General features: G+C 45.4%; 1 protein-coding gene across 2 annotated transcripts in view; it reads left to right on the plus strand.

Moving 5' to 3' along the window:
* Window positions 1–22,645: 22,645 nt before the first annotated feature.
* NTNG2 (netrin G2) overlaps window positions 22,646–24,468 on the plus strand; it is a 45,635-nt gene continuing 43,812 nt past the window's right edge. Inside the window, exon 1 of one of the 2 annotated variants that reach the window (XM_071817498.1) lies at window positions 22,646–23,364. The gene's annotated coding sequence lies outside the window, so the exon portion shown is untranslated. The remainder of the gene's footprint in view (window positions 23,365–24,468) is intronic. The other variant, XM_065853813.2, reaches the window with a different exon arrangement.

Below are 24,468 nucleotides of genomic sequence, written 5' to 3' on the forward strand. Positions count from 1 at the left end.
CTTTTCTCTCTGACACTGGTTTGCTCTGGGGAAAATTCCGCTCCCATTATCACGAAAGACCAGAATTTGGCACAATCATTCCAGCTTCACCGCCCAGCAGCAGTCAGCAGAATTTGCTTGAATACATAATGCTTGAATTGTACTCCTTCCCAGTTTCTTGCGGAGGTTGGATTTTGCAGCAGGCGAGGGGAAGCTCGAAACGTGCTGGTTATTCAATATATGGTTGTGCACATCCAGTAGCTATTGCTCTTCATCGAACAGGCGCATGAAAGTTTTAGATGGCAGCGTATCCACTGTTATGACAGTAAATGTGATGGAGTTCATGGTACGATATATGGCATTTCTTCTTGCCAGGAGCAAGCTCTCACATGCAGATTTGAAAAACAGAGGTTGCTTTTCCCCAAGCTCTTTTAACAAAATCTGACAAGGTAACAACTACTGATGCGAGTTGAAAGTGTTCTAAAGTTCCAGATTAATAAATGTTATTTGAGAAAAGTGTAATCTCAGGACAATAAGGCCTGACATGAACCAGATTCAGGTATGATTTTGGCAATCTCCAGCTTTATTCCCTCTAAACACAAACACAACAAACACAACACAAACGCAAATGCCAAACAACCATCCTGCCCAACTCCTGAGCTGAACGTTCCCTGTTCCACCAGCCCCTTGCCAAGAGTCATTTGCTCCAGCACTTCTTACAAAAGCCAAGCTGCTTCTCATAACTCTCCATCCTAATTAAGCTACTTGCTGGCTTTTATAATCACCTCTCCATAAACCGATCAATCTCAGCAGGATTTTTAACAGATGAAACTGGGTTGATCTCCTCTTAAAGCACCAGCCATCCTGAAACAACAAGGTCTTATTTTTCATGTTTTCTTGCATGTCTTGTTTCATTTCTTTTCCAGTTGCAAAAGACAACAAAAATAAATATAGTCAAATATGCTGAAGGCTGAATGAGGGCACGGAAACCTGCAGTTTTCCAGACAAAAGTCAAGCAGTTCTAGCAACTGCATAGATCAAGATTTTCTTTTGAGCTGTTTCACACTCAGTATTGTTCATCGATCCATTAAGGAAGACACACAACCACGCTTTTTAACAGAAATCCAGACAAAAGAGGCAGAATGAATCTAAGTTTTGGGGTACTCAGAACTTTGGCATTTCAGAAATGCAGTACTTCATCTTGACCTTTGTTCAAGAAAGCATCTGAATTCCACTTGGAGTATGTACGAAGGGACTTTTAAACCCACAAGCCTTTCTGCAGCCCTGCTGGCTGCTTCAAGACCCTGTCTCTGGAAACTGGAGGGCAGCTAAACCGAGTTCTATTAAGAGTCCACGGCCAAAAGAGCAATTCCTCTGGGGTGGGCTCCACGGGGTAAGCACACGTCCAAAGACCACACAGAGCATCCCAGGGGCACCGCAGCACTCCGCATGTTACCAGGACACAGCTGGCATTGGCTGGATTTACCCAGAAACTTCTGCTCCCACAGTAGGAGTTCTTGCTGTCTCATAATATGGGGTAAGATAGGCATCAATACTTGGAGATAGTGGACACACCATATGAAGTGGAAATTAATTGGCTTCAAATAAACAACTGCCTTCATTTTGTGAGGACAGACACGGGAAGATACGCACAGACACTGGGTCCACGTTGCCACCAGTATCCCCAGTGAGTACCGGCCCCATCTGGGTGTTGTTCCACCAAGACCAGCAAATCCAAAAGCAGCATGAAGGACCATACATTGCAGGTGCTGTGCTGCTGACACACAACAGGACAGAAAACAGGGAAGGACCCAGAGCCGTGTGTGGCACGGCCAGAAGATCCAGAAGAGGCTGGATTTTTTCCAAAGACTATTATCTGAAAAAGACTTTGCTTTATACTTGGGCCAATGTGGTAAACTGTGTCCAGTTAGCTCAGGAAAAGGTCAGAGATAATTTAAAGTAAAGAAAGGCCGTCTCTGGCAGCTGTATCCAATTCAGAGAGATATATTATCCCCAAAGGAACATCAGAAAAAAAAATCCTTATTTATTTTATTTCTGCATATTCCACTTATCGCTACCCTGGTGCATTCATGCTGTGGAACTGACCTATGTTTTCAAGCAGATCCAGCCAGCGTCTCCTCAAATGAGACAGAGATTGTCTAAACAGACAATCAGTTCCTGGAATTTGCAGATCTAATTCCATACTACAGTATTTAAGGTCTCAAAAAAAAAAAGGGGGACATCCATCTTCCCTCTGAAAAAACATAGAAAGATTTTCCTTCTATCTAGAGATTATTTAGTGCTCTGTTATTGACACTGCTTCTATTGAAAGATTTAAAGATAAAAATGCAGTGTATTCAAGTAGCGATCATTTTTCATCGTCACTTAGTGACAGTAAGGCCTGCAGTCAATTGCTGCAGATTTATCTTTGCTGCTATCGATCGCGTGCGGGGCTCAGCTGTTCGCAGGTGCCTGGCTGCGCTGCTTCTCAACTGCAGCAAGAAATGCAAAGGCAGTGGACAGGAGTGGTGCCCAGCAGCCTTGTTTTTGGTCTAAAGCTGTTTAATTATTTCCCTATAAGTGGTGGGATAAACAGCTAGAAGGGAATTTGTTGATGGGCACAAGACAAAAGGAAAAACACGCAAACACCGTCACCCTGTGTAGCGCAGTCTACAAAGAGTCACAGGGAACTGCGTTCAAGACACTGGATGTGAATGAAAACTTCAGGTATCAGAGGAGCAAATGCTTTGAGAAAAGTAGGGGCTGCCAGTCAGGTCACTACAGCAAACTTCCCACGGCCTCCTGTGGTGAAGATGCTCTCTTGTGCTCTCCTGAGGATTCCAATCACATCATGGAAAGATTCCTTCAGCTTTTTAAAGCCCACAGAGAATGGAAAGTATTATCCTGAGGGTTTGGAGCACTCCAGCCTCCAAAGCTTCGTGAACCATATTTTTACTTAAGAAACGGTGATTAATTCTGGTCACCTTCTGAGTTTAGTGTGAAGCTGAAGGAGAAAAAAATCTCAAACCATTTAGATGCAAGATAGAATCTGCTGGTTCTCAAACAGAACAATATTGGATCTCAGACTCCCGTCTCAAACACAGCTACTATTTTAAACAGAGCCAGACTTCTATATATGTGCTTCTTTGCTTAAGCCAAATACATTGGTAATTGCTGATACAGGGGCTGTGAATTTGAAGGCTGAATAATGCTTGCGGGAATCCTTAAGAGACCAAGAAAGCTTTCTCTAGAAGCTGTCATGCACCTCCCTGATGGATCACAGCTCGCAAACCATAAATGCACTTAACGTGGGGAGCAGCCGGGACCAGGTCTCCGGCTTCCTACAGCAATTGCTCTGTTACGGAGTTAAAAGGTGCATTTGTGCTTGTTTCTCGTACCAGGTACGAGCTGAGATGTGACCCAGACACCTTTGAAGTTCCTATCTATAAGGTGTTTGTGTTAAATATAAAGGCTGGGAAAGAGGCATACGAAGAACTCCAATGAATGAGCAGATCAGGGCACCTCAGAGCTATTTGCAGCTTTCTCATCCACGTGCTGCCATTTATCCCCCGTCCCTGTTGTGACTTTGGGTCGCTCCCTTTTTGGATATTGCCCATATGGATTAGAAAAGGGAAAGGCAAGCACTGGCCATTGCTTGAACAAGGAGACCCATTCTGTTCCTTGTGTCCCCTGCTTCTTCCTTCCACTCCTGCTGGGGAGACCCGGGAGATCAATTCATACAACAGCAAAAAGCCCCAAACATTGTAACTGCAGGAATTACCTCGAGATGAAAATCACGTACTTTATTCTAGAGGCAGTGACTTAACCTAAACCAAGCAAGCTATACAAATAAAACACATATGTATAGGTTCAGCCCAGGTTTGAACTTTACAATGTTCAAGCCCTTCTCTCCTTGTTAATCACGTGCTTGAGGTTCATTTTCTAATCACTTCTATGACAGACGTTCTTCTGCAGAGCCCTACTCTTTTTACACTCCTCGGCAGGGCACTCCGACTCCTTTGTCATTTCCCAACCCAAACCCTTTTGATTAACATCTCTGAGCAGGTTTATCAATCTGTTCTGAAGCCGGCACACAGGAACATACATGTTCAGCAGATGTTTCCCCTACAACTTTCTCTGCTACACTATTTTGGAGAACTGTTCTAAATGGTGCCAGCTAACTCTTGCTATTTGCAGACATGGGAGATGGGATTCTAAACCATGAGGATTTGCCAAGGTAGCTAAATGAGTATACTAGCAAAAGGATATTTCTCTTAGTGCACAGCTCATTCCTGTTCTTCGAATAAATTGTACTAGTAGGACTTCCACTGCTCAGCAGAAGGTTTTTGTTGATAGGAAACTAGTTTCACCTCTTGCATTGCAAACCAGTATCTCAATGACAACACAGCTTTCGACCAGGATGAGTTGTTTTCTCCTCAATATTCACAGCTGCCAAAGAAGGGAATATGATCACTGTCTCAAAGAACAAAAAGTGGCTTAATTCTGTCCCCCAAAATAACCTGCACTTTTGATCCATTCTAAACTCCTTTTCTTGCAAGGCTTTCCTGCACAGATAACAATGTTAAACAAATTAGTGAATTACTCTCCCTGCAAGAGCCAGGTCATATTTCACCATTAGAGAAGGAGTCTGATTTTTCCTTTGGTGGAAATAAACCCACAATAACAGTATTTGCTATAATTCACGTCTCAACATTCTGCCTCAAAATAGTTTCGTTTTGTTATATTTAATGCTTCAGCGTTACATCTTAAAATAATGTCAATAATTACAAATCTCACTGTTTTATTTTAGGCACTGTTCTCCCAGAGTGACAGAAGCACAGGGATTGAAAACATTGCTGCAAAGATTGCTGGAAGATGGGGGAAAAAAAATCAAAGCTTTGCCTAAGTGGCAAAAAGGAAAGAGATGCTCTCTGGACACAGTAGTGAGGAGATACAGGTGTTTCTAATGTTCATAATTTGCTTAAAGATCAAACAGGGTTCTGTGATAGTGAAGTAAAGCGCTGCAATATCGTGAGTTCATGGTGTAATACTTTGGCCCTTGTGGGATGTTACAGTGCGATATTGGAATGAAGGATCATACTCTCAAGTCTGCAATCAGGTGCCCCTCTCTGGCTGTCATACCTGATTCCACACAGAAGAAACCCAATAAAGCATATCGATCGAACTCTGTGTCAGGTATAAAATAGCCCCTCGTATGTAAATAAAAAACTATATAGAACTAAAAAAAATATTTGAAAACTTCCTCTCTTCAAATCATTAAAGTTCCTTCTGTTGTCATACAGTATTTTCAGAAGTTTTATGAACTCTAGCACTGACCTCTTCATTTCCTAATGCCTGAAAAATCACAGATCTTCTCTTGCCCATTTCATAAAAGAGTCAAGCCCTCTACAAACCTATTAGGAAAACAATATTTACAACAAAGTACCAAGGAAAAACCTCCCATTAAATTTTACAGCAATTTCCTTGGAAGAGTCCTTCCTACTGAGAACAGCTGGACTTAATTGCAAATGAGATGGCTGAAGGAAGTACATCTGATTGCAGATGTAATAAAATTCATGCTTGACACCTTAATTTTTTTAATATATATTGGCTACCATCAAATCACTGCATTTGCTGGTTTGCAGGCTGAAGGTATCAAAGTTCTGGCAGGAGAACAGACAGGGAACGGAACAGCTTGTGGAGTCCTTCAAAGCTTGGTGCTTAAGACACAGCTTTTTAATGCTATTGATTCCTAACGATCAATATTTTTTTCAATAAGAAAGTCTCATATTACCCCTTTTCCCAGCCACCTTTCACAATGAACTTAGTTAGGATGAAAAAGCACTTAATGGCTTTCTTTCGAGGCCTGGTTGTTTTTTCATGTTCATTGCAGTCTCTTTTTCCTCACAAAGTTCACCGCCCTCAGCCCCACTGGCTGGTGCTACATGGTTATGGAGTGGTCAGCCAGATCTTCTCCAGCCTAAAAACCTCCCGTCAGGTTATAATTCAACCTGAAATTCATGAAATTGCCACCAGATCGACCTATTGCCTTTAAGGTTATTTGCTTAGAATCTACCATAAAAAGCAGTGACTTGTGTTTCTTCCTTATTCTGTTGTATTTCCGCACGTAGCCTGGCTGGCCATGAGCTTAATGGGCAAGGTTTTTAGGCACCTTTTTACCATTAAATTTGAACAAACACAGTCATTTCTGTTGGGAGCCTTTTATGCTGACTTTTCAAAAAGTAGGGCTGGTCATCTCTGTTGGCAAAGGCATCAGAATAGGAAACTTTGCTTAGAGAGAGAAGAGGGGGAGCAGGAACCGCAATTGCTGCCACCGAGATTGCCCGAGAACTGAGTTTCGTTGCTGACTAATTGCAGGCAAATTGCTTCTGCTGGAACATCTATTGAGGGAGCCGTAGGAACAGTGTTTGCTTGTAGAGCAGTGAGTTTAACAAGGGTGGAATGAACACTAAATACTGCCCAATTCCTCCTGCAATGAAGGATATAATCTCCTTTCCTCTTCTCGGTATCGTTGGGATCATTGTCCCATTCTCAATGTTATCCCATTTTCTGCTGAAGAGAACACTGGGATACTCTTCCAATTCTCTCCCATCTCCTAACCTAACGAGTATTTCTGGACAGAAACACATATTTCTGTTAAAGGAAAATAGTTATCTTCCAGCAACATGTTGAGAGCTGAAACTAATCATTGGGGCTCATTACAAGCAGAGGCTGCTTTTCCTTTCATATTTTTTTTGCAGAATAACACCGTGCGTGGCATCCCAATGCTTTAAAAATAACCTCCTGCTCCGCTGGTACCTAGCGTGATGCTAATAAGAGCTTCGTATAAGGGATGTTGCAGAATCTGTAATGACAAGCTTCATTTTTTTAAAAGGAGTAGCATTCTCTGCTTGCTGCTGTAAGTGGCTGTTTAACAAGGCCTACCAAACGCTGCAGAAATACATACAAATGCATTTTAATCAACCACAAAAACACTCTGTAGCACAAGTAGTTATGCAGCTATGCCCACAAGAGCACAGGTAAGTGGGCTAGTAAATATTTTATAAACTATTGTTGCAAGGGGTAGTAAACATAAATATTTAGTACAATATTTATTTACATTTTAGCCTATGTTTAGAATAATATTATACCTACAGACAAGTATACATTGCCATGTTTGGTCTAGTAATACTAGACACGTGCTTAGGTAAGATACTTAATACAGTGTCATGATGCAGGCAAGAAAACGAAAGGGTTCGTTTAGAAGATATGTGCACAGACACAACTATATACACATTTAGGTTTTTTCATAGAGGAATTGCACTATGAGAAACAAATGCACTATAAATATCAGCATCTCTTTGCAAGGTGGTATCTGTTAGACTTTTAACACAGGACTTGTCGGTCGGTAGGGAATGACCTTGGGGGGCTGCGTTACAGAACGCGGAACTGGCACGGAGGCAGATTTCCAATGAACGCAGGATGAAGTGCAAATATCGCTCCCCAAGGCGTATCCCCAAGCACAGGCAGATCTCCTGCCTTTCTTATAGAGTCCAAGGTGGGGGTTGGTGATTCCTTAAAGAAATGCAGGGTGCAATAACTGCAAAGAGAAAAATTCCATGCCCAAAGCCCCGGGAATGCACTGGCTCCCTGGCAGGGCTGCGACTCCTCCCTGTCAGGCTGTTGCCTCTATCCTGGAACAGAGGTGGCGAACAGCTTGACACATTAATATTTATTAGAGCTTGCAGTGCAGCAATAGCCCTATATCAGAACTGACTCTATTATAGAAAAGACCTGCATTATAGCAAGAGGTGGCCTTTCACAGGGATTTGGTTTTTCTGCCTGATAACGCATTTTGGACTACAGAGTCTCTATATACATTGAAAATTCCTTTTACAGCTACGTTGCATTTACGATAACAGACAGCTTTTATCTCCAGTTGAGGGCCTTTTCAAAGAGTTCCTTGAGTTCTGATTAATTTTTTTTATTAATTAGATGAGAGTTCTTGCAAAATATATATCTCTATGTGTGCATGCTGGCTTGGATACTGTTTAGCACTATTTTGGACCCCTGACCGAAGCCACAATATCAGTTTGACCAGACCGTTTTATGCCAAAGTAGAGGAGTCATCTTAGGAGGACCAGAAAAGCAGCAACAAGCATTTAATCTCTAATTCCTGGGCTTACCTATGGCCTGTGTTACTCAGGACTGATTCACAGCTGCTCCACGGGGACCACAATGAGATGTGGCAGAGCAGTGGTTCCCATCCTAACAGATACGAGTTGCCTGTTGCACAAAGAACATTGTCACTGTTAGTACCTCCAACAGAAAGACCTATATGCAGTATTGCATTTTGTTGCTCGTTTTGGTTTCTTTTTTGTGCACCTCCATAGCGCTCCTGCTTCCCTTAGTCTGAGCTGAAGTCCTTTTCTGCGTGCTTAGCAGTTTCAGCAGAGAGGCCAAGGACTGGCAGAACTACAGCAGCTGAGCAGCCTTCCTCTTCTTCACCGGCAGCTCACAGCCAGGCACCGGTGCTGATGCACAAGGTGGGAAGGTTTTGTTGGCATTTTGACTTGTTAACACTAAATTCTCCAGTTCTTACACCTTTACTCCTGGGCTCTGCTCTGAGATGATCTCTACGAGTAAAGAGCTTTCTTGCACCATCTCCTCTGGAGGCAGAAACTGGAGGTGAGGACAGGGCTGGGAGGGCAGGGTGAACAGAGCACTGAGGCAGGTGGGAGGGGAGGATTGGCATGGCTGTGGTGAAGGTATTTGTGTTTCAGGAAGACCAGATGAACTTTCAATGACACAAAAAGGAACTTGTAAAGGCAATGTATCGAAGAGCCTCATCTAGAGCAAGAAAGGGGCTAGGGAAGTTGTCAAAGAATTTTGGAAGCCAAAACAAGTGAATAGAAAAACAGTCATAGAATGTCCTGTGTTGGAAGGAACCCCACAGGTCACATCGTGTGTCTGAGGATGTTGTCCAGTCTCTTCTTGAACACTGTCAGGCTTGGGGCCGTGACACCTCCCTGGGGAGGCTGTTCAGTGTCCAGCACCCTCTGGGTGAAGAACCTTTTCCTCATGTCCCACTGACCCTTCCCTGGCTCATCTTCCTGCCATTCCCTTGGGTTCTGTCACTGGTCACTAAAGAGATGAGCTCAGCGCCTGCCTTTCCTCCTCCTCTTGTGAGGAAGCTGTAGAGTCAAAATTACACAAGACCATTTGAACTCTCTATTCCCTGACCGGGAAATACCGAATCCAAAACTGACCTTGTGGAGACGAGCGATGAGAAGGAACCACTTCAGTCTGCCAGTGTCCTGGGTGAATTACTCATTGCCAGGTACGGAGTGAAACCACAATGCCTCTTGTCTTGAAAAGCGAGCAGATCTGGGGAGAGGAGAGGAGAGGAAGGCTGAGCAGACGCACTGACACGGGGACTGTGATCCTGCTGCTCAAGTCCCGGCTGCACCTGGAAGAGCTCAGGAAAAGGAGAGGCAGGAGGAGCTAAGGAGGCCACAGGGATCTCTCCCATGTGCCTCCAAGTTATCCCTCCGAGTGCTGCTGTTCCTCCCACCTCACCCAGCTGCAGCCGGGACACGCTGGGAACACAGAACTAACCCATCCCAGTACCTCCTAAAACAAGGGTCTCTCCCTTCTCTCTCTGCCTTGCCCCCCAGGCACTCTTCATTTTTCATTGCCTGACTGATAAGATTGTGCCTGACTTCATTGAGGCTTTTAAAATCTTACTCTTTGCTATTAGTATTGATTAGCTTTGCCCTCTTAATGGGCTATTTTTTTTGTCTCCGGGCTCGTTGCATCACCAAGTTATATATTACTCTTCAGGGTTCTTTGTATGGATTCATAAATATGAGTACAGTTGCATACCAGCTCTGAGAAAAGATGCTGATCTGCTGAACAAACCCCCAAGCCAGCTTTCAGTGTTTAGGAGACCACTTACAATGAGAAAAAGGATAAACAATATGGTCATTGCTTTTTTGGGGGGGCAGTGAAGGGGTGGGGGCAGCAAGGAGAGGGGAAAAGAAAAGTAGAAAAGAGAGAAAGCAAATTGCTCTTCCAAGGGGAGAGTATGAGTATGGAGTGACTCAGTGAGGCAATGCACCGACTTTATCCCTGCAGCTGTGGGTTCTCAGCTTAAAAATACAAAAGTAGTAATTAATAGTTTGCACTTGTTTAGCATTTTTGCAGATTAACCTCTCTACCAAAAGTTCACCGAAATCTTAATGCAGCCATTTCTGGAGTGGAAAATAGTGGTAGTTTAATAATGCATAGCAACACCACACCAGAACTTGAGTCAGGGATATTATACAGAAATAAAAATGCAGGGGCAAGGTTCATAGCGAGAGAATTCAGTTCCTCTGGCTAGAACTGCTTCACTCAGTCCGGCTAATAACCTGCCTTACAAAGTTGTTGCTGAATTGTTAAAATATTACAAGTAGGTATCACAAGTACCCTTCAGTTCCATATCTCATCTTACAGCCAGCATCTCTCAGAGCGTGGTGCCTCCAATCTAATACCGCTGCATTCATCCAATATCGATTCTAAGGAAACAGAGCTTCTGAGCCACCCAAACAACGCTTTGCAGCACAGAAGGTTTCCATTGAGATCTGTCCTCGAGCACTGACCCGGCAGCCCTGTTAGTTTGTGAGAGCTGCAAATATCACACTGCAAGGTGATGCGGGTGCAGCCCATTGATTCGATGCTCTCATCCTCATCCTCGGGGAATGCATCCATTGCACAATTCAGCTTGGATGTCAGAGAAGCACTGCAGGCGAGAGAACTGCCTCGGAAACAGACCGCAGTTTTCTTCATTTTTCTGGTGCTAGAAGACGCTATTTGCCATTTCTACGGCTCGTTCAAAGTCCCCAGTCCTCAGCATTGTGTGGGTCAGCTGGTTGCCACGGGATGGGGCTCAGGGGTCACTTTTAACCCTTTTCCTTGGGTGCTTGTGCCTGGGCTTTGACATTCGGATGCCCCATTCCCATGTGCTCACTGACAGCAGTGCCTGTTCTGTTGGCTACGAGCTCTGCGCCTTGGTCCTCCCGCCGCAATGGAGATGTCCTGGGACAGCGGGAGATGTCGCTCATGTTCATGGGTTCAGCTCATGAAGTGGCAGAACAGACGACTGAGGGGCTGTTCACCCGTTAGCTGACCCCAGGTATTCCTTGATTGGACTCTGCTTCCCTCAAAAGTCTCTCTTGAGGGTTGAGCTTTAATCAGATTAATTTGTCTGTTGGCCAGTGTGGAATAACAGTAAATCTGAAGTCATGAAGGCTTATGGAAATTTGCCCGTGTGGAGTATATAATTTTTAAATATAAAGGAGAAAATGAATTTGCGAAAAAGAAGTTTATCCGCTGTCAAAACGAGCTGCAACAGAGAGCACAGCAAAGGGGAGAAAACAGTGCAGAGAATGCCACAACACAGCTTCTACCCATAGGCTTTATCTGAGAGAAGCAGTTTCTTGTAATTTTACTGGAAAGGCATTTTACTCTGAAAATGAAATCTAGACAGGATGCTACTGATGGTCCGCACCTTATTTTCAATAAATGATGAACCTTCATGTCCCATGAAATATGAAAGTAGAAAGCTGCATTCTATTATATTCAGCGAAGGTTTTTCTCCCCCTTTTGTTTAAATATATTCATTATCAAAGGTATAGTGCCCTTGAGAAGCTGAGGCAGCCGCTTGTGTTGCTGTGCAAGGAATTTAAGATACTTACTAAAGTTTTTACGAACAAAGATGCGGAGACGTGTAGCGTGTCTTTCAAGACCCCCAATCCATCTATTCAGAACTGACACTTAAGCTGTAAAGAGACATCCTTGTCAAACTGCTTACATATTGCATATGCAATGAGATAGCTCTTCATTCCTAGCACACTAGTTGCAGGAGTCGGAATTTAAAGCAGAAAGGCTCCTAGACCTCTTATTTCAAACTCTTGCGGCTCCATGTGCGGAAATCGCATTGGCAATAATGAAAGTTCAGCATCTACATTGAATGCATAGTGCATGAGAGGCCATGAAAATGTTTTGATGAAAAAAGAATCTGGCTAGATACAATGAAGTCTCCATCCTGTGCTTCAGAAATCGTTCGCAATGAATTTGCGGGGGGCTGCAAAGGGATGGTACTTGTTTGGGACACGGGTTGTCCCCAGACGTCCTTTGTCCTGCTGTTCAGCAGTGACACTTAGGAAAATAAACACATTTGTATGTGCCAGACAGATCTACAACACAAAAGAGAGAAAACTATCTCAAATGGCCGATTTCTGAAAGTCTCTGAGAATAAGAAGACTCAATTCAGCCCTTAGATAAATACCAATGGTTTCATCTTACGATTCCTCTTTACCTTTTACACTTCCCACTTCTATTGTTATTATTTTACTAACACTTTTCCTGACCTCTCCCTGTCCTTTAGACACACTGATTACCGATCCTTATGATATTTCCATTTTTGATTCGTGTTATACCCTCGCATGTGGTTTAAAAGCAGGAAGAATCATTTATCTTCTAAAAAAAATAACAACAGTTACTATTAACTGGATTTTGGTCTCTGCTGTGGAATCAAGCTCAGGTGTCTTCAGTAGCTACAACCCAGGATCTGAACTAGAAGTAGATGCCTAAGTTAACAGGAAACTTATGATTACGTATTTCAAAGGAAAGTGCATGTGCCAGTTGTGATGGGAACTAGAAGAGCCAGTTTATGCCAGTTTTTGTCCAGAACAGTTTCTTATCAGCAGCCGATTTGTTTACTAAATTTACCTAGTTCATGCAACTTAATAATTTCCATGTACCAACAGCTTGATCGCGCCTGCCAGAGTTCACTAGTTAAGTAGTTCTCCCCATAAGAAAAACCTCTGGGTAGCAGGGGCATTGCCTAAACCAACTAATTCCCTGCCAGGAACTGGCAAGGTTTCTTAGAATAACCACAATCAGGGCAGCTATAAATCCAACTCCTGTGGAAAGGTCGGGTGCCATAGGGCTCTGGTTTGGAGGCAAGAGCAGGAGATAAGATTTCCCCCTGCCTCCAGGAGTCCGTGGGGACGGAGCCGTGCAGAGCAGCACTAACGCTGCACAACGTCGGCTCCGTCTCAGGCAGCCGCCCGAGGCGACTCCAGCAGCTGGAAATCTTTAGAGGTGCTTTATAAATATGCCCCCGATCTTACAGCAGGTGCCACGTCCTATTCCACTGAGGAATTTTCCTGCATCTGCTCCACAGAGAAATCCTGAAGGTCACAACTCGGAGAAGTCCTTGCGTTAAGTGACCTCAGCTGGCGAGGATGTGGTCCCGGGTAATAATGTCTAATGGGTTTCATATGACTCAGGTTTTTCTCCTTTGTCCTTCCCTCTCCTTCACCAGTGTGCACTCTGCTAGTTAGTGGTTATGCAGCAACAGCTGCAAAATACCATTTTTAAGGCAAGTTATTATTAATTGTCATAAACTATTGGATATCATCCTTCCGAGCAGCCTGGTCGCTGCAGCCCTCTAAGCAGAGCACGTGTTTTGATCCGCACCTAAAACAGTGGTGCATAAGGATGCAAGTCAGGGAACCTGGCAGCAAAGCCCAGCTCAGCCAGCCCAGGCTCCCTCTCACACCGGGAACAGTTACACTGCAAAAGCACAAAACCAAGAGAAATCTGCTGGAGTGAGCAATGTTTCTGTGATGTGGCAGTTCCATAGGTGGCACATGGAAGCTAATGCTCCAGCACGATACTAGAGGGCACTGTAAACCTGGCAGTTTTGGCTTCCGAGTGGGACAGAGTAAAAATTGAAGTGTTTGCTATTTGCGGTCATTAAAGCTCTCTTGGTACTTGGTGCAAAATTAGTGCTAACCCCTGGGTCTTGAACAAATTAATTGGTGGAATTACATTGTGCTGCTGTAGATCCCCCCCTTACAGCTGCAGTACAGGATCCTTATTCAGCGCCAGGTCCTGAGCTGCTGCATCTGCTGCCAAGGAAAGAGGAGCAAGAACCACTATGAGAACTCAGGAACTTTGTTTTTAAAGCTATCACTTAACAGTAATGTGTTCATTAATTGGCAGTCAGACCACTGCCTGTCTTCATTTTAAAAACCTGATGGTTTCCTTTTATTATGGTAGCACAAGGCTTCATCCCGTGCCTTTCCTATCTGCCAACATCCTTTTTCCTTGTGTGCACCTATCAAAGAGCAGAATTCCTGCACTGTGATAAAACAAAGTTGTTTTTAAAAGAGTCTGTTGAAACATATTTAAAAATAGGAATATGCTATTCTAAAGAAAACACTCCAATCAATGTGATAGATAGATTAATGGATTGCAGGATTTGTCTCCTCGGATATTCCTCGTGCACCCATCACTATAATTTATAACTCAGTATTCGACTTAAATTAGTAAGATTTAAACTGAAACAACAACAGACCGACAAATAAACAAAACTTCCCCATTTCAATGTAAAATGTTTGCTCAATATGCAGAATCAAGCTCTCACAATATCACCATCATGCAAAATACACGTAGAATGACAGAGAATAAGAGGAAAAGGGATGGTGAGCGGTCACCTAGTCCACCTCCCTCCCCCGGGGTAGGATCAGCACTGCCTCCATCAGTCCTGACAGGAGTTTCTATAACCTGTTCATCCCTGGGGGGTTTTAAGGAGATTCCACGAGCTTCCCAGCTATTCTTATAGATGGAACATTTTCCCCAAGGTCTAACCCAAATTTCATTTGCTGCAGTTTAATCCCACCGCTTCTGTCCTACCCCAGTGGATGTGAGCAACCGTTTATCACTTTTGCAGCATCTTTTACATATTGGGAGATTATTACTGTATTTTCACCAGCCTTAAGCAATCGACCACGATTCTTTCCTTCTCGGTAGGTTTGTTCTCTAGAACTCTGACCATTCTTTTAATTTTCTGTCTTTATCTGGAAGGCTGATGACCAAAACTGCTCCTCCCCAGTGCTCTGTATGGACGGGAGCAATGTACCACACCACCCTCTCTTTACATACCCTGTTCTTAGCTTCGCTGTTCTCACACCTGGGCACCACAGCTGGCTCAGGGTTCATTTGTTGCCCACAATATTACCCCTTTTCTCTAGAAATGCTGCCCACGCAGCCATTTCCTGATACACTTTTTGATAGCTCCAGTACATTCTGCTTTGCTTTTGTCCTTTTCAAACATCAACCTATTCTTTCCAGCATATTTCTTTGGTTTGTTAAGGTTTTTGAATCTTTCTCCTGTTCTCTAAGAGCACTTGCAGCCCCTCTCAGCTCGGTATTGTCAGCAGATGCAGTAAGACTACTCCATATTCCATTACCCAAGTCACTAATGAAAATATTGAGTAATACCAGACCCCTGCAGTGCCGTACTCAAGCCATCCTTCAACAACAAGCAGTCGATAGCTTTCCAGTACTCTTTCCCAGCTGGTTTGGGACCTTACAGCATTCCTCCTCGACCATACTCCCCCACCTTGCCCCTGGGAATGCCGTATGAAACAAAGCCTTCCCACAGCCCAGATGTATCCCATCCCCAGCTTCTCTCCTCTCCAAGCCCTGCTGCCCTGCCACAGGAAAATTAGATTGGTTTGACATGATTTATCCTTGACAAAGCCACAGCTTGTGGGGCTAATGTATACCTTATGCCAATCTAGTGAGCGAAATTCCATCCCCATTGCAGCGAGGGACAAAGCCCCCAGCATCCAAGAAGGACTTTGCCATGTCCAAATTCCACCCAGCGCACAGAAGTAGCAGCAACATCATTGCATTAGTGCTCACGTGGGCAAACAGGGTTTTATTTCCAATAGAGGGATATCATACACGGGTTCGTGCTTTGTACACCCCCAGCGCCATCGCGTTGTGTGCACACAGCCCCCTGCCTCCCACAACTGCATTATCTGGTGCTACATCACTTCATTAGTACCCTTGGGTCAGGTTCAATATAGGTGGAAGGAGGTCTAATTTACACGCTGAAGGGAGCTGGAAGAAGGTGTAAATTACTCAAGCACGGACTACCTAAGATTCAGTTAAAATTCGCTCTGAATTTGGCACCAGATATATAGGAGATGATAAAGTTTTCCTTTTCAAGATCTTGTGTATTTAAAACCTTCTGTGTTTAATTTTTGCAGTCACAACAATGCTCATTCATAAATATTTCCTAATGTTTGGTCCTACTAATATGTGCTGCACAGTGTTCGATTAATGGACTAGAACAATGGCATCAAACATATTTTGGGCTCTGGAATACCACTATGTAATGCCTAATATTTGATAAGATATTACAGATAGGCTTGTCTTCTGACGAGATGGGATTGCACTTGAATTCTGAGGAACTCAGATGCAGATCTTGGACAAGATCTGAATTTCAAGGGAGTCTTAATTACGCAGGACACTGGACCAAATCCTGAGGTCTGCACATTTCCAGCGTCGGATTCCTCCCAGCTCAGATGCAAATGCTGTTCCTTACCCCTGTCTCTCAGGAATTCATAACATATTCATCAACTTGTAGTACCTAAGAGCCCTGTCCGACTGTATTTGGAAGACCCTAATTTGACTCCAGTAGGAGTTTAACAATATTAATAACTAATATTACACTGGATTCCTAACAGCAATGCTAGGACAACGCCCTTTGATCACTGCATTAATCCGATGCAATTGTGTTTATATCAGCCTTGTTCCTCCCATGTGTGCTTTGTGCCATCTTGGCATGAATATGAAATATGCAAATCTGGGGGATACACGTTAATAGTGGGTCCATCTGCTGGGATCTTTTATTAAAGAGAAGTGTGAATGCAGTTGCCATGCAATACACTCTTACACACAAAGACCATGAGTTACGAAAACAAGAGAAAACATCTCATGCTTTTGCCTTATTGGTATTTCACATTCATCAGCTCTACAGCCGATTTTCATTTTAATTTAGAAATTTTCACGCAAACGAAATTTGCGTGAGGAAGCTCAACAGTTAGCAATGACTGCGCGCACAGACGCACGCACGTTTCTTCCTCTCTAGTGACAGACAGGATATTACTTTTCCACTGCATATGAAATTAATACCAGAAGCATAAGAAGCAGCATGTAAAATCCAGCCCTTAAAGCCTGATCTGGATCTCCCCGCTGCTGCTTGAGACAGCTACAACCTAGAGGAAAACTCTCTGTTCAAGTCAAAAACACAATCCAGAGCTGTGAAACAGAGAATCGAGCCCAAAGTGCAGCTCACCCTTGAATATGGAGTCAGAGCCCATTGCCTCCACAGGGCACGGATGAACTGCTATGTGCTGCTGTTTCACTTTTTCTGTAATAAACAATTCTTTCAGCTCTATCCAAAAGGAAAAGCTCCCATGGCTCATTGCTCTCGTGAACTGCTGTGTCCTTAGCTTGTCTCTCCCGTGGATGTGTGCTGTTCCATGCTAATAGTTTGGGGGGAGTATGCTGTAATTTATTTAACAGTTGGCAGGTCAAACCTCCGTGCCCTAGAAATGCAAGTGCTGATTCGGATGTGGAGTGGAGAAGGTGTCCTGATGACAAAGTCAAAGTATCCATCTTGATGAGCATCCTTAACCCAGCAACTGCCTCTTGTCCTATGCAGAACTTGTGTCACCATAGCTAGTTCTGAGTCTCAGACTCATCCCAGAAGGCTGGAGTGAGCAATTGCTCCTTTATCCAAGGGTACCAGGGCTAAAGTACAAAGAGGGTCCATATTCTCCTCCTTGTTTCACAGATATTTGAGTAGGCAGGAGAGTAAGCAAGAAGAGAGGGTTTTTTTCCATATCTTCAATATGCAAATAGATCAGTGAGCTCAGCTCTCTATTCATTGCTTCTAACATACATGACACAGATGATGCTGTTCCCATTGTCAGATCAAAACTGGGGGCTTGATGACAAGAAACTCACTGAGTTTCCATCTGCATAAAGCTGAGATGATGGTTGGGTAAGGAAAGTCACTGCACTGGAAAATGTCAGCTCCACTGTCTACATCCCTGATGTATGAGCTGTGTTTGGGACCTGAAAAGCCTGCACCATCAGCTCTTAGTGCTATTTGGTGTGGCCTCTTTTGTGTCTACCCAAGGGACTGCCACCTTTGCTCCTGCGATCTGGCCACAGCCACTGAAACTGCTGAAGTGAGGATTCAACCAGCACATAACTCAAGAAAAAGCGAAGTGTTGAGATTGATTATATATGTATTTATTAAGTTCCAGTGATGCAAATAGCAGATTAGCATAACTGGGTCAATTATTTGGCAATCAGCACATGCGTGCCTGGGAGGGAAACATGTGCATGTGTCGGCTGGTTTTGTGCTGCTGAACACATCACCTGCTTGGAAGAGAATAAACATGTTTATCCCGGTGCTAAGGCAAGAGAGAAAAAAGAACAAGTCAACCTTCCACAGCTAGCTGATTATGCATTTTCTGCATCAAATTGTCAGCATTTATTCAATTACTTCACTCATTACAAGTGTGTTCTTCAACCGCTAACCTAAAAACCCTCCCTGCTGCTGTCAGCTCCATTAGAAGTGACACGTTCCTTCCTCAGGTTAAAAAGCGTTTGTGGAAGGCGTCACCCCCCAGCGGGACTCAGCCCCGTGCTGGGACGGGGGCTCCTCTCCCCATCACCACCTGCCCCGAGCGAAGTCGGGGGGGCAACCCTGCGGCTTCCATGGGAATCAGTGCATGGGCTGAGGTGAGACCCCCGTGGGCTGCCAGGAGCTGGGTTTAAAGCACAGACACGCTCCAAGGCAGGGATTAGAGGAATTTGCAGCGCTCTGTCAAGGCTACGGAGATCCCCAGAGCCAAAACCATATACTCTCCAACACTCCCATTTTAATAGTAAGTTAAAAGTGAAGTTCCCCTTCTGAGGGGTTGTTAATTATAGATCCCTCCTTTAAACGCTCCTCTTGTTTTTATCCATACTTACTCCCCCACAGCTAGTAAAGATAAGAAAATCTCTACCTTCTCCAAAATCAAATAAATCTTAAATGCTTCCTGAGCTGATTCACTTGGCTAAGCTCTAGTTTGATATATGAAACAAAAGACAAGGCAACAGAAAGCAACATATTTTCCCCTGTGTCAAGGTGAAGTGCTTCCCATCACCCAGCCCATCTCTGCTGGGGTTGATGTGCCTCAATACTATTGAAATGATCAAAGTTTTTCAGCAAAGACTGTGATGTTATTCGTTTCCTGACTTGTCATGCTTGTTTTCCCTAAAGAGGCAATGACCAGCCGTAGTTAAGGTTTGCAGTTTGGCATGCGGGAGCGTTTTGAGAGGCGTTATCTCCCTAACAGAACAGCAGCCTCATGTTTCCTTGCACAACAACCTTTCCTAGCCTAAAATGCTTTGCATCCCATTTCCTTGATCTGGCTAAGTGCTCGTATGCTGAAAATCCCACCCTCCCTCCAGCTGTCCTTCTGGCAGGGAAGAGACAGCATCTCCTCTCTCTCGAGAGTACAGTCACTGCTCCTTTGGTTATCTAATCAGGGAGGGCAAAATTCACCCAGGGCCCTGTAAAACCATCTGAGCTGCAGAAAATGCATCTGAAGTCTCATGTGGGAGGGTGCAAGGCAGGGAGCTGGGGGAAGCCTCCCCTCCCGGAGCAGATGCTCTCTGCCATCACCCCAATAGCTTTCACACGGGGAAAACAATATATATATATATAGAGTGTTCCAAGGACTGAAGCACTTGGCTCTTCCGTCTCCTTCTCCCTGGGGTACGTGTGCTCAGGGGACCGGTGGCACCTGCTAGTCCGTCCCCAAGACTCGAGGAACAGCGTGCGGGAAGGGCAAGAAAATAAATCTCCCCCACCCACCCTCCTGGACTGCGTGTACCAAAGCTGTCTGTTGCTCAGTTCCTCAGCCTTTGTGTGGGTTTTCCAGCGTTTTTGCTAACTACAACATATTATGTCTCCCTTCCTTTGAAAACTCAGAGATTTTGAGCTTTGCATGATGCATGAGGAACTGGGAAGCACAAACCTTCCCATTCTGCTCAAGCTGAAAGTTTTCTTCACCTCCAGCTTGCTAAGAACAAAAGGACAGTACAAGGGTGGTGAGATGAGACAAATCTCCCCTGATAAACACAAGGTCCAAGCAGCCTTTCCCTCCACCATTCCTAAAACAAAAGCGCCTTTCGTAATTTCCTCCCCTTTTATCTGCAAACTTCTCCCCATGGGTCCTGTCGGGCTGAGGAAGCCACTGCTGGAACAAGGGGTCAGGCTGAGCTGTGCTCATCAAATATTACCTGAGACCTTTCCTTGCAAAGGGGTCTCTCGCCTGCTCCTGGGCTCACAGCACAATTATGAGCCTTGTTTTTCCACCTAATAAAATGCTTACTCACTTGCAGTAGGCACTTTGACATCCTTGGCCGCGCATTGCTAGATAAGGACTATAAAAAGAACGTATTGCTATTATAGGTGATACAGCAACATGTATCCTCAAATGAAAGATCCTTTATAAGCCTGGTTATTATTCTGGTAGTAATCTCAGATCTCTCTCCATGGACTCAACTCAGCTCAAGTGTCAGCAAGCACATCGCCACCGAGAACAGGGACAGCGAGGTGTCACGTTTACCCTCTGTTGTTTCAGTATATCCTCTATCATCCCAAGTCGGGAAAACACTTCTCTCTTCTCCCACGCATGTCAAAAGCACCGTTTGCCATTTAGATTTAGGGAGCCAAATATAGCCATAGTATAAACAGGTGCGAGCCCGCATATGTCAATAGAATTACACCTGCTTATAATGGGTTTACATTTGGCCCTTGAGCCCCAGGGATCCCTTCGGGAGCAGAGGCTATATTAAATATTAAGGGCCTTATTCTCCACCCCTGCCTACGCTGTAGTAATTAAATCTCAGTGCAGCCCCATTGATTTTCGACCGTGCTCTCCTTGCACGAGAAGGTGGCGCTGGGGCGAGGGAGGGGGCAGAGTTGTCCCCTCAGGGAACAGCGCATCCATTTTGCTCCTCGCAGAAATTTCACCCACAAGGAAACGATACCAAGCATTAAATATTTGCAAAATGAGCTTGGGCAAAAGAATGCAAATGGTCTAAAATTAAACATTCGCTGCAACTCTTCCCCACCCCTTCCTGGTCGTGATGGTGGCACTGCCGGCTGCGTTGCCATCGCTTCCTTAGCTCTCCCATGTCTCTGGGTGCCACGGACCATCTCTCTCCTTCCCAACACGAGGACCCTCGGAGCCAGACCTGTCTGTTTACCCCAGGAATGGGATCAGCATGATTCCCATCCTCAGAGCCTGCTCCTGCATCTCCTGAATCCCTGTGTAACCTTGGAGAAGCCCCACAGCTGCTCCCAGCCTCTGCGGGGTATTGGGCTGATTAGTTAATTCTGGAGATTTGCCTGGAGCCGGTGCCTTTTACCTGTGTCTGTACCAGTATCATTGCTAGCTTCTGATCTTTTGAGCTTGCAGGGCTGAGAAAAACGACTTTGGTTTTTCTTTAAATGACATGTAGTTTAGAAGTGTGACAACTCATACTGTGCTGTTATTCTTTCCAATTGAAACCTAATGATGCGTGCATATCACTTAACTCTGATGTCAATAATCAGCACACCACTTGGTCTTTGCCGTAGCTATTAGAGGGAATGAAAATGAAATACCAACTCCTTTTTATCCTGTTACTGTACCATAATAACTAATAAAGGAGTAATAAGTGAGACACGGGGAATTTCCAGGGGAGTCATTACTACAGAGAAGACCTAAAGGCACAAAGTGAAATCCAGGAATATTAGCCAGCCCTGAATTCCCAGACAGTGCTTCTCACTTAAGTAATACTGATGCCATAAAATGGGTGTTTACAGAAAAACATACCATATGGAAAGTATCAGCCTGTGCCCTCACCAGAGGAGTGGAGATGGAGCCAGAATCAGACAGCCTTGCGGGTAAAGACCACCCTGTGCCTCAGTGTAGCGTTTAGGCTGGGCAAGAGTCAGGCACACGCCAGCATTTCATAAATCTCACTTATGCTCCAGTATACGGGAAACGTTTCCCAGAAGAGCGCTAAATCACCCGGTCACTGGATGGATCGTGTGTTTTCCAGGGACTCTGAGATGGGAGAAGCCACACAGAGACCTCAGAGCAGTGGGCCAAGGGAAGTCATGTAACAAAATACCGAGTCAGTGAGATGACAAACCGCATGCAAGCTGGACAATGCACTTTCTGGCTTAGAAATTATTCAATTCTTGGTTAGGAAGAACAATCATTTTTTGGCGGTTGTGTACATAGGGGGCAGTGAGGATTCTTTGGTTTTCCTCCCCATAAACGGACTGTCATTTAGCCATGTGCATGTAAAAACAACTGTCACTGCTTAGGAACAATCCTGTCTCCAGCATCTGACTGGTGCAGGGCAAACCTGGACTTCTCCATGCCAGAGTTTTACCCACACCGACAACAGCTGGAGCTTTCTCTGCCCCTCACTGTGGACATAGGACAGCTGACCAAAGCAACACCTATAGTTCCTGCATCCCCATCCTGCCAGGTGTTCTCACACCTTACGGCTCTGCACGTCAATCCTTACCAAAGCAAAACCTGATTTGGTTAAATCCCGAAGCACATTCCCACCATTACCAAAGCATTTCCCAGCCATCTGATTCCCCCATCTCCGAGTTCCCGCTTTGTTTATCCTATTAATTCCAACCACCTCCTCTTCCCCCAACACACACGCACACAGCCTCATTTACAGCATCTTCGCCAGCGAAAGCCTCCCCAAAATATTCAGGGCACACCACGGAGAACTTACACGTGCGGGGAAACCCTCGTGACTAGAGCTTTTTTTTTTTCCTTCGAGCAAACATGATCTCATGATTTATTTTTCTATTTTTTTTTTTAAGCTCTTAAAGGAAAGAAAAAAGCCACCAAGGAGTGGCAGAGCCGGCCTGCCGTTATCTAACCGGCGGCAGCGGGACGGGCGCGGATGATGCTGCAGCCGCCGCACCGGGAGCGGCGGGACCCGCGGAGCCAGCGGGGCTGAAGGCTCCCGGCTCGCAGCCTCCTCTTCCTCGGGTGCTTCTCTTCCCTCTTCTTTCCTCCCTCCCCTCCCTTTCCCCCCCCTTCCCCGCTCGCATTTCCTCCCTGCACCTTTAAGAAGCACATTGCTCGCCGGTGGGATGGTGTGTGCTAAAGCTGCACAGAGGAAGTTACGCAGCCGGGATCAGGCACGGAGATAAAAGCTCCGATTGTGATTGAAAGTGAGAGCAAAAGGGATTTCAGCCTCGGCATTAACTTGCCAGGGGAGCCGGGGATTGCGCAAAGCTTCCCCGGCCATCTGCCCCTGGGGGCCGGCGGCGCAGCGGCCGCTCGCCGGGCTGGGGGGGGTGGTGGGGGTGCGGGTGTGGGGGTTCCCCCCAGCCCCGAAGTTCGGTGCTCCGCCGGGAGCCCCGCGCCGCAGAGCTCCCTCCCGGTAAGGACCGACCCGCAGCGCCGAGCACCGGGCGGGGGGTGCGGGGGGAGCGACGGGCAGCGCGCGCGGCCGGCGAAACTGCTCTGTCCCCATCTCCCCAAGGCAACTGTCCCCTTCTCCCCAATGCAACTGTCCCCATCTCCCAACTACCAGCGACCCCCCTACTCCCGAAGTTGCTCCGAGGCTCTCCCGGGGTCCCCCCCGCTGTCCCCCCGCCCCGGAGCAGCACCGGCTCCCCCATCACGGGAGGGATTGATTTATTTTTCCTCTTCGGAGTTTGCTCCGGGAACGGCTCCTCTCCCGCTTCGCCTACTTTTAACGCAGCCCTTGCAGTCCCTGAAAGTCCTTTAGTGTAGAAGAAACCGGGGGCGAGGGCGGGGGGGGGTGAATCGGCGTTGGTTTGCCTGGAACCGCAAACGCACTAAGGACAGCGGGTGGTGCGAGTGCGATGTACAGGTTTTTCTGTTGGGAGTTTTGAGCTTTGCAGCGTTATTCGGGGGCTCGGGCTCCTGGCACATCGCAGGCAGGGCGGGTGTTGCCCAACTTTGCTTTTCAGGATGGAGGGAAAGGGACGATCGGCGTGGAAAAGAAGAGGAAAAACTCCCGTTTGCTCGGTGCGGGGGGGGAAGAGCGGTCGGGTTTACTTTGATGGCGACACTTCTGAAACAAAATTGGAAACTCCTTCAATTGAGTTTACTTTCTGTACTTAATTCCAGAGCAGCTCAGTTGTTGCTCAGCGTTGCCTCTTTGATTTCGATAGGGTGTTAATCCAATAATAATAAAAAAATGGAGTCAGCTAAATCAAGATACAATCTAATTTTGTCTTTTTAATACTCTGGCTATCAGTCCCCAGTGATTGCTGAGTACTCTTCAAAGAAAACAAAGAGCATTGATTCTATTTGTTCCCATGAACTGCAGTTTCTTAATAATATCAGGTGAAGATGTATTTTCTAAGGATCAAACCAAATCAAACCAGGCAAAACGTGTAATTCGGAGAGTCCCTCTCTCCCGTTTGCACTATGCTGCCTTATTCCAGAGCAACTATTTCTGCAAGGGGCTGTGCGGGCTGGGTGTTGCATCGCAGACTTGCAGGGAACCCGCACG

Source organism: Patagioenas fasciata, chromosome 20 (assembly GCF_037038585.1).
Source record: "Patagioenas fasciata isolate bPatFas1 chromosome 20, bPatFas1.hap1, whole genome shotgun sequence".
Lineage (NCBI taxonomy): Eukaryota > Metazoa > Chordata > Aves > Columbiformes > Columbidae > Patagioenas > Patagioenas fasciata.